We start from the raw sequence: 13161 nt of genomic DNA, 5'->3' as shown, positions 1-13161 counted from the left end.
AACAAAACACTAAAGATGGAGGGGCAATATATATATACTATATATCAGACTAAATATGCCGCATAGATGCTGAAACAAAGGATGACAGAACTCTAAGGATATATCCATAGTATGGTGGCATCCCTAAGAACCTCATTGCTTATCATTCTTACTGAGACTGGAATCCAGATAGCTGGAGTGGGTTGCTCAGTCATCACATTTCCCCAGTGATATCTCAACTTGGAGAAAAAGACCCAAACAACTTCCAAGAAAGCAGTGAATTGGGCATAAAAATGGTAATTCATTGTTCTAGGATGCCATACAGATACCATCAGGCAGATGTTAAACATTTGTACTGCCAAGCAGTTCGCTTTGTTTTTTTTTTTTTTTTTTTTGGTTAGTCTTCTAGATAGCTTTTATATTCTTTCTTTTTTTGGGGGGTGTAGTCTTCTAGATAAATTTTTAATTGCTTCCACTCATTAAACCAAAAACAACTTACAGACTACTGTGACAACAGGGCTAGGTGGCATCGTTTCGCGTTGTTCTAATGACATTAAGACTTGTTTCTAAGAATCATTAATAAAGAATGTTCAAATTTTTGGTGAGCTTATTTTTATTTTTTTTTTATTTGCATCTGCATAAATTTTAAAAAGTTATCAAAAACAGCTTTCGGTAGGCTATTTATTTATTTGGTTTTTATTAAAGATGTACAAACGCCTTAAAAGTAGTAAGTCTTAGTTGACATCCTTAAATCCTGTAAAAAAACAAGTACAAATACTCAAACAAATCAAAAAAAAACATACAAACAAGAAAAAAAAACCTCCCATCCCTTTACTTCAATCATCTTTTTGGAATGATCAAAACTGGCTGAAAAACAATGATGCCAGACATAAAGAGTGCCTATGGTTTTCTAAGAGCCAGACATGTTAGAATGTCCAACCTGGAGCTGTTAGGCCCTGGCCATTACAACTCGAGTACCATAAGCTAAATTTATTACTAGGTAATAAAAAATGTTTATTTGCTGTGGAGTAATGCCCATTAATTCACTGGGCCTTTTGTCCCATATGCCAGCTATTGTGAGAATGCTGCTACTCTTACTTTCCGCAAGAGCCCCTGACACCGAGAGGTACTGACCAGCCCACACAAAATATGCCAGTAGTGCTTTCCCCACTCATCTGCCTGAGAGTGGACACAGAGAGAAAAGGGGAGAGTACAAAATAGATGGAAGTTAGAAATGAGCAGTAAGCAAGAGAGTGCTGGTTAAAGCATGAGGAGGAAAATGGAAAGGAAGAGAGAGAGGGAGAGGAGTGATCTCCATCGGGAGCAAGTGGATCTATTGTCGAAGCGGTACACTATTGAACCTGAGTGTGAAGCTTGCTGTGTACACTGTAAGCATGCTGCTGCTACACGCTGTCCGATTCCGCGCCTCCTCAGAAACTGCTTTCTTATTGTGCCGCTGGTCCCATCCTGGCTTTCTTACAGATTTTCAGCTGTATGAGAAAGAAGAGTAACTTTTCACGTGGAGACATCACAGTGCCTTCTGTCAGTCAAGTGTATTAGCTTTACCCATGAAGGTAAATGGTGATGTGCACTTCCCTTAGGTGGCAGTTTGTGTGCCTTGTTGTTGCGTACGCCGCATCAGTCTTGCTGGGCGTACTAATTACTGCATCGTTGTTGCGCCGCAAAAGCTTTACATGTTTTGCTGCTGCGTGATTATAGATCATTTACCATCAGCTTACCTAGCCAGCAGCAAATTACTGTCCTTTTCGCGATATAAGATTGCATCAAGTTGAAAATGGCGAGGATTTGTAATGCAAGTGTTACTGTGGTAAAACCTAATATGAGGCTTACTATGTATAAGTTTGTCACTGTCTGCATGCCACACCCTCTCTTAGATCTTTTGGTCTTTGGTTTCTTGTACATGCCTTCGCTCAAGTATTTGAAGGCTGTGGCTGTGACAACGCCTCAGCTTGTCAGGATAGCTTAATTTAATAAATACTCCCCTTAAACATCACTCCTCCCCTTTCAATAGCGATATCCTGCGCTGAGCTTTCGATGCCTTATGGAATGACCCCTTCCATACTGAAAGCAGCCACCAGTGAGCTCTTTTCACCCAATGACGCCATGACAGGCTGGTAAGAGGGGATTTCTTGGAGTAAAGCTTATGAGTGTTTCCAGCAAAAAATAATGTTAGAAATATATAGTAATTTATAGGAAAGAGTTTTACATGATTCTAATATAAAGTAAATGTATTTTGTAGCTTTGGAATAAATTATTTTAAACAACTGTCTGAAACATCCTGTCTTTTCTTAAACTAAATTCTGGGAAGGTCATACCCAGCCTTGAGATGAGGAAGAAGCTATTATTTAGCTTTATCTATTGATACATTTATGAGTAGCCATTATAATATTATGCTTTGCAATTTCCTAGTTTCTATGTCCACAACTTTAATGAGCTTGTAAACAAAGCTCTGATATTTTCGTTAGCTACAAACATGCTAATTAGCACCAACTGTATCATGTTTTGAATAAGGAACTATTGTACATGGTGATGACATTACACATTCAAACATAGAAGTGCATACCTGTAAAAAGGAACCTTATACTTGTCCTAATTATTCAATAATTCATCAGTCTTAACTCCTCTCAGCCATCTAGAGTTGCTTTCTCTCTGTAAGTTTACAGGATTAATTAAGTAAACCCTAATCATGCTGCAGTGAGGTGCAATGGATGTTCACTGAACTACATACCAAAATGCAGTTGTGATTCTGTAAAGCTTACGCTTGACCCCAGTTTCCTTTGTTTCCTTGCCATTGAGATGAGGAAGCCGGAGGCTGAGGCCGAGGTGGAGGCAGAAGGCATAAGCAGCAGGGAAATCTGATACTCGGAGGAGGTGCTGAAACATTCAGCTGAAGTAGCAAAGTATTCTTCAAAGCAGGGTGAGAACGCGCTTCTCTCTCTTCAGGTATCTGCTTTATGGATCTCTCAGGTCCCATAAGCACTTCTGCGCGGGAAATAATGGCCCCATATCTCTAGCATTAATGGCGCCTTTTAATGTCGGCTAAGCACTTCCTAAGCCTACCTCATAACTATGCTCAGACTTCCCTTAATGTGTAGCACTCCTGCTCCTAATGGTATGTCTTAAGTGATGCGGTCACTCATAGTGCTGTTCCTGCAAAAAAAAAAAAGCTTGCTAAGCATACTAGCACAGGATGTTGGACAGCAACAAATCACACCTCTACATCAGTAGGAGCATTCTAGTTACTGAGCAATGCATTGATCAATTAGTGTTCTTTGTGGTGGATACTTAACTCCATTCCCTTTTGTGCTTTTTGGAGATGTTGTTGTTTGGTTTTGTTTAGCGGGAGGCTAACGATTCTGGGGGTAACACCTGACGGTGTAGCTTCAGTGATAAAGTCACGCACCAGACTTCCGAAAGTAGTAGAGAGAGCAAACAGCCTAGGATGTTGTTCAGCTCCTTTTGGCTGTCAGACACAGAAGTATCACAAAACATGCACTGGCACCACTGGATGAACTTATTACATAGGGTATTTTATTTCTTCATTTATATTGCTTGACCACTGATACTATCCACACAGGATCTGTCTGGGTAAGACTAGTGTCTGGTTAATGCTGAAAAAGACAGCTTTATCATCACCTTTAAGACTGTCAAGAGATTTGGAAGTTCTCCACTTACCTGGCACCTCGCCGGTTAGTCACACTGGAACTAACTTTCTTGCACTTCTACAGTATGATTCCTTGTACTGTTCTAGCTTAACAAGTATTTGCTATTATATTCTAGGATATGTAGCAAGAGTCTTGAAATTTTCTCTGTGACCAGTCAGTTCTACTGGCTGGACCCTGCATTGCTAAGCGATGTGGGAGATCTAGTGTAACAGTGGATGAAGACCACTTTAGCTACTCTTTTTTACCTAGGACTTCGCTACAGAAGGTAATGAGTCATGCCACAAACTTCATTGATTTCTCAACAGTTAACAAAAATCACGGTAACCACACAGTAAATGGACAAATTGGTCAGGATGATATGGATAGTCGATTATCTGAGAATATGCTCACAAGTCCACTATTGAAATATTGGTGATTAACCAAGTGAGATGTCAAATCATCTGAAAAATAAAAGATTTCAAAAGTTCGTGAAGGGATAGTCTCAAGGAACTGCTGGCTTGTTAATATAAAATGATCTTGCTTCTATGAATTTTGTTAGTGTAAACCACCATTCATTCATACCAAAGTCTCTCCTAGACATTCACAATTGATAACTAGTATTTCAAGGTAAAATATTAGTACTTAGATGATACATATTAGTACATTGTTGCCAGGGCCACCACCACAGTGACAGCTTTTTGTGCCTTTTTTTTTTTTTCTGAGAGTGTAGAAAGGACTATGAAACAGGGATAGTTACTAAGAACATTTTCATTACTGTTTTTAGGTACATATCTTTAAGCCAAGACTTTTTATATAACAGTGATTGCAGAGAGGGAGGAAGAGGAGGCTGACTATAGGAGGGGAATATTCTGGTCATGGTTAAAGACATAGGACAGAGAGACAATTTGGGAGGGGAGATGCTGCTGTCACGAGGCCAACATGGTCTGGGTGCCTCTGTGCATGATATGCAGCCTCTGCCCTATCCATTTTATCAGTGAAGTGACACTGGTCTCGCTAAGCTCATGGTGACTGGGAAAAGGAAATGTAAATAAACATATGTCTGGCTGAATGACTACTTATTCCTACACACATATTGTTTTAGGTTTATTCTTACAAATAGAGTTAATTTTTTTTTTTTTTTTTTTTTTTTTTGTTAGTTCCTTTAAGAAATATCCCGGGAATGCAGGAGGGATTCCAGTTACAGAAGGCCTCTTCGATCATCCTGTTGGTGAGATTCTTCTTAAGCATCTAGAAAACCATTTTTCAAATAACCCTTAAAATGAATATTCAGAGTTAAGCCCAGTCAACAGAATTTGTGGCATACTGTTTCTCACAAAAATTAATATATCCCTCCTTTCAATTATCTGGCTTACAGTGAAACACATACAGTGGAAGGGAATGGGGCCAATACATTAATGTTATAATACTCACTGTTATAGTATAGCCACAGGACATAAAACAATATGCATGATGAATTTAGTGTGAAAAAGGGTGTGTGTTGTGTAAAATGTGTAAAATTATATTTCAATTTGCAAATACCATTATAAAATAACTCATACAAGCCTAAAATGACTGTAAAATTATTTAAAGTTTTACACATAAATAATAAACAATTAATTAATGAGAAGTTTTAAATAAAATAAGCTTCACAATTTTGCTTTCCATTAAAGTCCATCAAAAGAATCAAGAAATAATTGTTTATTTCTACCTTAGAACTGCCTCAATGTACCCTCTTTTTTCTTTGTTTTTAAAGAAAACAGCAACATGTAGTTTTTTTGGTGGTCATACCACAAATGATAAATCCTGTCAGTTTGAGCTTCTCCAACTTAATTGAAACCCAGAATATGTAAGTGAATTAATAGTCATCTAAAATGTAGGATACCAAAAAATCCCACCTTCCTTTTAAGGCTTCTCCCCTTTCAGGCAGGGGGGACTTTGGCAGAAAGGTAGTGGACCATAAACCCACCAGCAAAGATGAGCTGCACTTTACACAAGGGAGACATAATCAAGATTGAGGGATTTCTTTTCAATGCCTTGAACATGTCTATAGTGGTGCCGACACCCCACCCAGTGGAGACAGAGATAGGATTTGTCTACACAAGGCCAGTGTAAAACCTCAGAGTATTGAGCCTCTGTAAGTAAACAATTCAGCTATTTATATTCAAAGGATTCCAGCATGTGCTCAAATAAACACCTTCTCTTTTTATTTTCTGAAAAAACATTTATCTAATGTGCCTCTTGGACGATATCACTGACATGTACCAATTGAAAGCTAAACCAGCTGGCAAAACGCTATTTTATTCTGTTGGACCTTGTGAATGTGCCTCTGTTCCAGCTGGGGGGTGATGAGGGTGTTGGAAGGGGGGCTAGTGGAGTTAAGTGTGATGATGTGATGAAGCCATCCAAATGAGAGTCATGTGGCTGATAATGTTGTTTCTTGTTGGCTTTGCACAGCAATGGACAATTTGGTCTCTTTCTCAGTGAGGAGTGAAAGGGGTGGCCCTGACTAAACTTAACCCCTGCTTTCGAGCCCTGCCAGTCTGATGTACTAGCAAATCTATCCTGCACTGATATAAGCACTGTGTATAGACTGGGTAAGAGGTGAAAAAATGATCTCTCTGGGAGACCTCAAATCATGCTTTCTAAAGGAATATAGGTCATATTAAAGAATTTTCATGTTTTTTTTACACTTTTCACACTGCAGATAGACTTGATGACTCTGATTTCACTTACATAAGAAATCATCCAAAGTCCAGGTAGCCCCTTTAAAGTTAGACATAACACATATGCAGGAAATGTTAAGTAAAGCATGTATGCTTTTATCAATGCTGTCTTTTCTACAACTTCCGCTGTATGGAATTAACAATTAACAATCACCAACTTGTTCTTCATTTTGTTGCACAGTCATACGGGTCCACATTTTCCCTTTCCTTCCTACTCTCCTACTCTTTCATTACATAATTTATTATGTAAAATCAAACAATTCTGACATTTACTCTTTGTATAATCTGCAGAGCAGAAATCTACAGTGGATCAAAGAAGGAGCACCATTTCATGAAAACAGTGGTGTAACTCCCTAACCACGAATCCGTCACCACGGCAATCGTCTCTGTGCCTCTTCGAATCATCTCGAACCGGGACTTCTGAGGTCCCTTCTCCTTTAGCCTGGAGGACACCTTAGAGAGATGGATGAATATGAGGAAGACCCTCCAAACTTCATGGATGAGGGTATCTGGGAGGCTGATGAAGCCGAGAGATGTGACTCCAATCCTGACCCTCCTAAATCTGGGAATATTTCCAGGACACATTTCAAACTCTTTACGACCTCTCCCTACTCTTTCCTGGACACTTCTCTTCCATGGCCTTGCAGAGGATGAGGTGCTTCAACATCTGGAAAACTTATGAGAAGTGAGCTGAAGAAAGGCAGGATGCTCTGGGCCCACCGGCGAGCTCCTCCTGCTCCCTTCCTTGGCCGGCTATGTGCCAAGAAACTGAAGTACTTCGCAAGCACGGAAAGTGTACTCTTTGAGGAGGCTCAAAAGGTCCCTGTAAATGGTTTTGATGACAAACCCCCTTCTAACAGCCCTGTATACCAATCTCACTGCTGTTTACCTCAAACAGAAGATGATGGACAAGCTGCCATTCACTCTAGAAAAGGCAAGTGCTCTAATTATGTGTCTTCCTGCCACAAACTGTCTGCTCTGTGGATGAGTTTGAGCGGCTCAAAAAAATCATCGCGGCCCCCCAAAACAAAGCCATAATGAAAAAAGACAAGTACCTGAGGCACGGACAGGTACCTCTCCCTCTGTCTCTGTCTCCGTCTAAAGAAAAATAGAGGATGCTTTACCTTTGGTAGAGAGACTTCAGTTCCTTACTATCACTCTGTCTGCCGAACAAGGGAGGCATATGCCCAGTTGATCTCAACTGGATGCTGTGCAGGCTTTAATCATAAAAAGTATTTGCCCTACATCACAATAGCTTCTTTAAAGTCTAGGGAATCAGGGCCAGAGCATTCCTTGGATGATGCATTCCAGAAAATTGAACTCTTTATCAAAAACTCAATAAGGCTTAATCCGCACTGGAAGGAAGAGTACTTTGTGCTTCCTGCACAGGTGGTGGTCTACCTTCAGCAGGCCTTGTCACAATAAGTAGTCAAGGGGGAAGACTTGAGGACTCAGAGGGACCTGTGCCTGAGCCTGGCTAGTGTTTACCAGCAGCATGGAGCTTTAGAGAAGGCTGTGCCCTTTGCCCAAAAAGCAGCACAGACTGGAAGCCAAGGGTAATGAAGAGGAGGGATTTGAAGCGGGGTCCCATACTGCTGGCCTGGTTAAGTGGTGCTACACCGAGGAAACCCATTACAAGGGTCAGAATACGCTGCAACCTATGCTTAAAGTCTTTGGATGGAAACAGACAGTACGAAACCAGCGTGGGTGTAGTCTACAACCTTAGCCAAGCACCGCAGACAGGGAAGAGGGGGGGGGGGGGGGGGGGGTCCAGGAAGCGCAAGAAAATTTGATTGCGCTTGCAAGATCTCTCGACGAGAATGGGAACCAGCGTAATGAAGCACTAGCACTGGACTAAACTTGGGCTGCTTATATTTATCTGTAGGGGATTCGGGCGTAGCAGAGTGTTTTCCTACTCAATTCCCTGCAAACCTATTCCAGTTTCTCTCAGAGAGTCCCCCCACAGATCAGGAGCATGTCCAGGCTTTGCTTTGGCTTGGCAGGAGCTACAGCGATAGAGGAGGGAGTCAGGAAGTCAGACTATGCTTTGAGATGGGCCTCCTTATTGCTATTAGTGCCAACAATCTGCACAGTAAGTATAACAAGATTGACTTTTCTGGATTGCATCATGAAAGTTTGCATCTATACCTGACACCTATAGTGACACCAGAATGTATTTTGACACTTAAGCCACCAATTAAAATGTATAAATATATTGGGATTATATAACAAAATATCAAATAAGTGTGATTTATTTAAAGATATATAGCACAAGCACACTTTCCAATCAAAACATTTCACAAAATGATGACTTTAAAATTAAGATTATAAACGTCATGTTCAAATTGAATACAAAAATTCTTGGACACTTTCTGGTGGTCAAACTTTGTGTAATGTTTATTAGTAATATGATATTTATTATTAATATGACAAACTGAACATGGTGGTTATTCTAATAGGCCACCTGGGTTGAACTTGAGGTGGACTTACAACCACGAAAAATGACCTCAAAACCAATTGGTTAAAAATTAATTAAAAAATGCCTCAAAGGGAAGTTCGTCCTGAGAAATGGTCCATTATCATTTGTTTGCAGAAGTTTGAAATTTTATATGTAATGCAATTAAATTCAGACATTTTTAAGAGTGAATAATAAATAAAAAAAAACTCCTTCCAAATCCAGGTCAAATGGTTGTGGCGAAAGTTCTAAGTCGCCATTTATGCTGACTTGCTGCTGTATGGACAGTGTATTGTTTACTATGAGCACTGTGTGGGGCTGTGCAGAATGCTAAAGAATAAACAGCTAGAAGGAGAGTACCTGGAACTTCTCAGCAACCTCTATCTCTCACTAAACACTGAGAAGTAAGAGCTACTCTAAACACAATGTAGCACTATTGCCAATACTGTGACACTTGATCAATCGAATCAGTTAATAAAAAACAAATGAATCGGTGCATTAAAAAGTAATTTATTTAAAAAAAAACTTTGCAGGTCATCAAGAAAATCTCTTGATTATTCAAAGCAAAGCTTAAGGATCTCCATAGACCTGGGGAAAAGACAGGAAGAGTCTGAGACATGGCTGCAAGTGGGCCGTATCTACTATCTGATCCATGAAGATGAACTGGCTGACATGTACCTACAGGTAGACAAAGGACCAAACCAGGGTATTACAAAAGGAGTTAAAGTTAATTATTGATTAGAGTTATAATTTTTGCATATCCATTTGGAAAAAGTATGCCACTAAATATGTGACAAGTCTAATCTTTAAAATTTTAGTCTGTGGTAAAAGAAGCTTATTACCATATCACATACATGTATGTTTTTATCAGCTGTTATGACTATATATTTGTTAAAAACTGTTTACAGGCAGCAGTAAAGACAGCCCTGAGGATGAATGACCCATGCTTTGCTATGAGCATTTATGAGGAAGCAGGAGATGTGTTCTTCAAAGGACACAGAAACCAACTGGCTGCCCTACCTTTTTACAGAGTAGGCCTCATCTTGGGTTCACAAAAGATATTACAGAGACAGTTCGATAATAGATAATAGAAATGTAGGATTCCATGCTAAGTCACATGTTATTCATCTGAATCTATCTATCTTTTTTTTAAAAGGATGGGAGTTTGCAATTTGCGAGCAGCATTAAGGATGTGCACTCAGAGTTTAGGCTTTTGAGCAAACTCACAGAGCTCCTGATAAAGCAGAAGCAGTACGAAGAGGCACTGCAGTATGCCACACTCGCAGTGCAGGTCAGCGCCACAACTGGTAAGACCTTTATATACATCAACAACACAGTTTAAAAAGCTATAACCTTGGGAATTTAAAGCCAGTGAAGTACTCTTTAGAAAATTTTGACTATAGACCCTGTAAAATGATGATGATTATTTTTAATAATAATAATAATTATAATAATAATAGCCAATTTGAATGCACCTTTTGCTTGGAAGTCTTACAGTAATCGATGTGGCCCCCTGCTGGAGACATATGTCCTCAGTCTACACCATGCAACATTTGCAGAAAACATCATAATACATGCAATTCAAGATGAAATCTAAACAGACCCAGTGCATTGACTTCACAGAAGTAAAATGGGCTGTGAAGTACATAATGCATTTAGGTTTTTCTTCTGTACTGTCAGGAAGGCAGACAATTCAACTGTCAATTTAATTGCTCATGTAAATAAAATACCAATAAATTATGTAAATTTGATGTCCAACAACAAATATTTGATAAAAAGTATCATTTTAATCAAAATAATTGAACTCCATCTTAACATTGACAAACTGTTTTACAGAATGGGAATATGTGTAACACTTTCAATTTATTACATTTACAGAATAATTAAATAAATTCTCAAGCAGACTAAACAGTATGTCAGCTTCTGATGTGGCAACTGGCCCACATTAAACTCTACCCTTTATGATAAGTGTTCAATCTAAAGCGCTCTAATGATTTGTACAACTTAAACTTTTTCCACTGCAGTTTGCTCTGTGGTCTGGTCTCTGATTTTTTTTTTTTTTTATATGTCACAAATCATTTTGTGTGTGATGATGGTTAACTAAAACTAGGGTTAAATTATATACTGACAGATAGGAAAGTGCAATAACCTGACAAAGTTTGCTCATTTTAATATTAAGTGCTTTGTGTATTTCTTACAGGTGTTCCTCTGAATGAGAGAGTGTCTTTTCATCGTCTTGCTTCAGTGTACTTCTCTCTAGGGAAGTATGAGATGGCTGAGAACTACTACCTGAAGTCTCTTTCACTCTGCCCCACTGCACTTGAACATGCCATTGAAGTTCGGTATTATGTTAAAGTGTACTGCAGACTGGCTGACATGACCCTATAACAGATTAAAGGTGAGACTCTCATTATGTTTAACATTTTACAGGTACATCCATCCTAGACTGAATATTTTGAATGTAAGAGTACATGCAGAAAATCATGCTCTCACATGCATACGCATGTATTTTTGTTTAAAAACCTTCTATGAATCTGATTCTCACCATTTGTAAGAAATTTTCCATATGTAAACACAAATTGTGTGAAATTGTAAGTGAATGAGGCCCAAACTATCTACAAAAATAAGTTTAACAGTAACATTCAGAGTAAATTAATTTGATGAAGAATGTTTATTACTTTTTCTGCCTTAGGATGCTTTTGATGCCATGGGCTACTTCCACTTAGCCCTGGCGGCAGCACTGGAGGACAAAGAAAGCCTAAGCACACTTTACATAATCTACATGAAGCTTGCAGAGATCCATGCCAACTACATACCCGATGCTGAACTGAGTAAAAGCTACATGGAAAGAGCGCAGAGCTTGAGGAAGGAACTGGCAGGATACACAGACTCAAGTGACACAGAAGAAACACATCAGGACCCAGCTGAGGCAGAGCCAGATACTCACACCAAAACTGGTCAGTCAGACTCCAGCAGTGGCACCAGTACTCTTACAGAGTCCAGCATGACAGACACCAGCCTCACAATCAATGCTCAGGAAGAGTCTGAGCACATACTAACTAACACAAGTCACAAAGAAGACATGGACACTAACATATCGGAGGAAACAGATGCGGGGCCTCCTGATCAAACCAATCCAGAGACTAGCTGTGCTGATAATACAAACCACACTTGTCAAAGCAGTTTGAAGGAGGGCTTGACTTTTGTATTGTGAATTACACACAATTCTATCACTCTGAAAAATGTACTTCCTTTAATGTAGAACAGAAATAAGACCCATTTTTTTAATCAAATGTTTAAAATTCTATAATATATTTTCTATTAGTGTTTCAAAGTGAATTTCAAAGATTTTGCATAATTGTAAATGCATTTGTATATTTGTAAATATGATTGTTTTGTTTGTTTGTTTTTGTTTTATCTGTCTACCCTCCCTGAGGGCTCTTAAAATGTTTACTTACTGTAATTAAAACTAATTAAATTCTTTTAACGTCCATGGGCAAAATACCGATTCTATAGCATTTGCATGATCCCACAAAGCAGTCTAATTTTTAATGAAGCTCTCTTAACTAGAACTGGCTTAATGCTCAATTCAGTTAGGCCTACAGTATGTATTTTATTTATTGTAATTTTGAAGTCAGAGATAACTTGCCACTTCAAACATCTTAAAACATCAAATCTAACCATTAAACATCATCTTAACTTTAATCACAAACTGCCACTCTGAATAGTAGGCTCAATCATTCCCTTATGAAAAAGAAGTGTATTCAAGTGTGCTATTAGTATACTTATTTTAAACTTAAAATAGGAAAGTATGCTTTTAGTTTACTTTTAATGTACTTCTCAGAAATGGCCTTTATGTACTACTCAGAAATATACTTAAAATTACATTTAAGTATACTTGACTTATACTTACAAAAAGTCTAAATATATTTGAGCTATACTTGTGCTCCTAGAATCCATGTTTTCATTGTTATACGGTAGAGGGCGCTAGTACACATCTTCTGTACAGAATTTCCAAAAAAGTGAAGAAGAAAAAGACAACAGATACTAACACATGTAATCTAACACGATTATCTGACATGAAACAGCATCAAAACTGTAACGTTATGGAATAAAATGTTGACTGATGAAGAGGTAATAATTACAGTCAAGCTTTGGGGTGTTGATTTACCCCATCTACATTTTGATTATCATTCTGAATGTTTTTTTCAGCTTTTTGTTCAAAATGTTTATTTCTTTTTTTTTTTATGAAACTTACCGACATTAAAGTGTTAAAAAAGAATGCATGAAGCTAGAATAAAATGTTTTTGTTTACAAGCAGATACCCTGTTCTTCATTT

General features: G+C 38.5%; 1 pseudogene; it reads left to right on the top strand.

Annotated features, from left to right (window-relative positions):
- Positions 1-859: 859 nt before the first annotated feature.
- On the top strand, positions 860-12482 carry LOC122144494 (annotated as a pseudogene).
- Positions 12483-13161: the final 679 nt, after the last annotated feature.

Source organism: Cyprinus carpio, unplaced genomic scaffold (genome assembly GCF_018340385.1).
Source record: "Cyprinus carpio isolate SPL01 unplaced genomic scaffold, ASM1834038v1 S000006695, whole genome shotgun sequence".
NCBI classification, from domain to species: domain Eukaryota; kingdom Metazoa; phylum Chordata; class Actinopteri; order Cypriniformes; family Cyprinidae; genus Cyprinus; species Cyprinus carpio.
This window is presented reverse-complemented; position numbering and strand designations above follow the sequence as displayed.